The following is a 4497-nucleotide window of genomic DNA, read 5'->3' on the forward strand; positions in this document are numbered from 1 at the left end:
GTACCAGCCTCCTTTGTTTTGCTGGTTTCCATAGCAACCAATGCAGATATTCCAGAAAATGAAAGTGTGGCCTGGGACACACTAATTGGATCTGAACAGTTGCGATACACACTAGGTGCGTTTACATGGAGCAATGTAATCGGTTTAAAAGTCCAATCCGAATGAAAATGCTCCATATAAACACCTCAATCGGAATAAAAATGCCCAAACTTAATGAAATTGTAATCGGTTTGAGAGGGGTGGGATAAACCTTTTCATGAACCGATCAAACAAAAAATTCCACCATGTAAACGACCCGATCCGATTACTTTGAGTGTACGTCTTTCTGTGACGTGATATACAGCACGCGCGCCTCCACAACGGAAGAGCGCGCGCTGCGCTCACACCAGGCTAATGTTGACAAGAGAGGAAAGTTAATTTTTCTGAGGTATTAAACTTTTTTATTTCGTAACAAGTTATGAACCTAATTTTGGAATAATGACACAGACATAGCCTGGCTACAGCATCTCATCTTGAAAGCGTTTGTCCTAGGCTTCAACTGCGCCTGACAGAAGAAATAATTTTTCTGAGGTTATTTTTACACTTCACAACAAATAATAAATAGCTTTTATAAAACTGTATAAGTCCTGATGGCCGTTGAGAGTTGCCATTGCAACGGGGAACATTCAAGCTGCTGGAGAGGACGTGTCGATTTTTCTCTCTGTTTCTCGTAAGTTATAGGCCATAGCCTATATAAAAAAGTTTAACAACTGCTTCAAATTAGTTAAGTAACACTATACCCACGTTCTTTAATTACTTTTGTTAATATTTATACCTCTGTGATTATGGTATATTTCCTTAATCATCTGAAATATCTATGCGTTTAGTATGTATCTAGCCAGTAATGATGCTGAGCACGTCTTGAATGCTTTCATTCATGTATCACCGTATATCCTGTTTTTATTAATAATTTGGGTGCATTTTATTATTAATTTTGTGTTTTTCAAAATAAATGAATTGAATTCATTTTGAGTCCGCATTCATCATTCACAGCTGTTGAAATAGCCATTGTATAGAACATAAATTAGGTTAAACTTCCGCATGTCCGCCCACAGAAAAATAAATAAATATAAAAATTACCAACACAGAACTATTGATCCACGTCGCAGTTATTATAATTGGCAACGCTACGAATCTAGGCGACAGACAAACTGTGCGCATGTCACAAAATGATTCCGATTGAAACCATCAGCACATGTAAACACCAAATCGGTTTAAATAACGTCTCATGTAAACAGTCCACCGAATCTTTCAATCGGAATGATTTTAATTGGAATGACAAAAAAGTGCGCATGTAAACGTGGCTAATGTGGACAGTCAATTTTAGATCAGATTCCAATCAGATACACAAATAATTGGATTTGGACTGACTGTGTGAACAACGTAGCTTTAGATTCTTACATGTATCTCCACCTTTTTACACCTTTTGGATAACAGCAATGCAAGATAAAAAGATGTTATGGTAAGTATACATATACCATGGGTTGATCACACTCCCTGACAGCCACAAAGCAGTAGATCTTCAAAGGTTTAAAGGCCGCAATATACTTCAAACGGAATTGAAGAACGAATTGATGTGATGTCATTTAGAACAAAATCAGGCAAAAACAAAGTTCATTTGGAGCTTTTCAGAAAAGTTTGCCATAGCTGGTGAACACCTCGGAGCCATTGTTCCGTGGCAATTATGTAATATGTAGGTGAACTCTGGGGCTCTGTCCTCGTTGATGTGGAAAGACGATGTCTTTACTACCTTTCTGGGCCTTGAAAGTTGCAATGATGTTGCTGCTGGGTGGTTCAGAAACCTCTCGGATTTCATAAGAAATATCTTAAGATTAACATGAGATTGGTAGAAACTGTGTGTAACACCCCTTTTAAGAGTTAGGGTTGAACCACTGGTGACATGGACTATTTTAACAATGTCTTTACTACCTTTCTGGGCCATGAAAGTTGCCTATGAGTGGTTCAGAAACCTCTCAGATTTCATCAAAAATATTTTAATTTGTGTTCCGAAAACGAATAAAGGTCTTATGGGTTTGGAACGACATGAGGGTGAGTAATTAATGACAGAATTTTCATTTTTGGGTGAACGAACCCTTTAAGTCTTTACATGCTTTTAGTGCCAATGTGACTCTCCCACACTGTCCATTGTGCTACAAAATAACAGTAGTTAAGATTAAAGACTAAGTCAGGGGTGTTGATTTCCAAAGGTGTCCTTGAAATGCTTTTACTGATGAATGGTTGAAACGACGGTATTATGTGGGCAACAATTATCTAAATGTTCATGAAGAAAAGCTCAGCTGTGAACGCTCATTTATGGGCTGACATTAATCACAGCTTTACTTACACAGCCAGGACATAGTCATGGTGATTTTCTCTAACTTGTTTTGTGAGGATGCACACACTTCAAAGTGACTTTGAAGAACACAAGTGTCATTTTGTAGAAGTTTTCAGCTTTATCTAAGAAGTCATACACACTTTTCTGTCTTATTTAATCCAAGTATTTATAAGTTTACTGCTTTAAATAAAGTGAACATCTGAGCTCAAATCAACAAGTTAGTCAATGTGGTTGATCAAATAGATTTTTTTTCTTTTTACAGAACAAATGCTGAATGAGAAAATATGTCATTTGAAAAAAAGTGTTAGCTTTGAGAAGTCATATGGGAATGTTCCTAAAATAATTTTCTGGGACAGAGAGAAAAGTGTTTTAAGAGCAAGTGATTTATGGACTGCTGTTATGCTGAGGTTAGAAGGCTTATTTTGTAAGTATTGATATGTCCTGTGCTGTGGGCGAGGCTGATAAGAGAGTAATTAACTTACAGTTATGATCAGTATTCTGCTACTACAGTATGACATCATACCAAGAGCAAACACACTGGAGGGTTATATGGCTGACTTTGCAGTATAGATAATTGCTCACCACCCACAAAAGTATTTATTAAATACCCAAGAGTGGATATCTCTAATTTCCACTGTCTTTGTTGCATCAGCACTTCTTCCAGTGCTGTATAGTGCACATATGCTAGCAATGACAGGTCCCAATGGGGTTAGGCATCTGTTAGAATTGAGGTCAAAGGCCTTGACCTGACACCACAATTCTGTCATCCCCTCTTTCTAAAATTGGTACAATTGACCCCTCTGGGTTTATGACTGAATTTTCTATCCAAAGTGTCATCACTCATAAAGGCCCCAATATACTCACAGCACAGTTCTTTTTCATTCTTCGTTTAGGAGTAAAAAGAAGTTTGAAGCGGTATTTGGAGCGATATACTGTTAGTGAACATCCCGATGCCGCTCACTCTGCTGAGAGAAACGTTGAGATGAATGTGTAAATATGTGCTGCGCGCCTTCCTCTCAATAACAACATAAACAAAACAAAAAGGTCAGCAGTGAGAAAACAGCTGTTAAGAAAGCATTTTTGCATGAGCTCTGCAATTTGATACTTCAGTGAATTAAAGTTATGTTGTATTTATTTATATAGCACTTTATACAATAGATTGCTTTAAGTTTAAACCAAACAGCTTTACAGTTAAACATAAAATAAACAATGTCAGTTTTGCTTTCATTTTTAATTAAAATTGAATTTCTATCATCTCTCCAGTGTTTGTTTTCACTCCCAGAGGTCTGACCTCGACGGACTCAACAAAGAAAATGAGCCGGAGAAGATTTCCACATCAAAGAGGGCAGAGCCACAGAGTGCACTTTTCCGAAAAGTTCACTTTGGGACGCTATTTCGAAATCCCGAAACGGGCTCCAAACAAACTTAGTTTTTGCCTGGTTTTGTATGAAATGACTTCAAATCAGTTTGTGTTCAATTTCGGTTGAAGTATATTGCGGCCTTTAAATCTTTGGTGATCTACTGCTTTCTGGCAGTCAGTGAGTGTGATCAACCCATGGTATGGTAAATGGTAAATGGACTGCATTTATATAACGCTTTCAACAGACCCAGGGCCATCCAAAGCGCTTTACATCTTGCCTCACATTCACCCATTCATACACCGACGGCAGTTTCAGACATGCAAGGCGCCATCCAGCTCGTCGGGAGCAGCTGGGGTTAGGTGTCTTGCTCATGGACACCTCGACACCTGGTCAGGTGGAACCAGGGATTGAACCACCAACCCTCCGGTTTGTAGATAACCTACATGAACCACTGAACCACTGCTGCTGGTATATGTATATTTACCATAAAATCTTGCTGTTATCCAAAATGTGTGGGGGGAGATACATGTAAGAATCTAAAGCTACGTTTTCACTATTAGTCCAAATCCAATTATTTGTATATCCAATTGGAATCTGATCTAAAATGATTCACTGTCCACATTGTGTATCGCAGGGGTTCTCAACCCTCGTCCTCGAGGCCCACAGTCCTGCTGAGTTTAGCTCCAACCCTAATCAAACACACCTGAAACAGCGAATTAAGCTCTTCGGGATTACTAGAAAGCTACAGGCAGGTGAGTTTGA

This window comes from Gobio gobio (genome assembly GCF_949357685.1).
Source record: "Gobio gobio genome assembly, chromosome: 16".
In the NCBI taxonomy this organism is placed as follows: Eukaryota; Metazoa; Chordata; class Actinopteri; order Cypriniformes; family Gobionidae; genus Gobio; species Gobio gobio.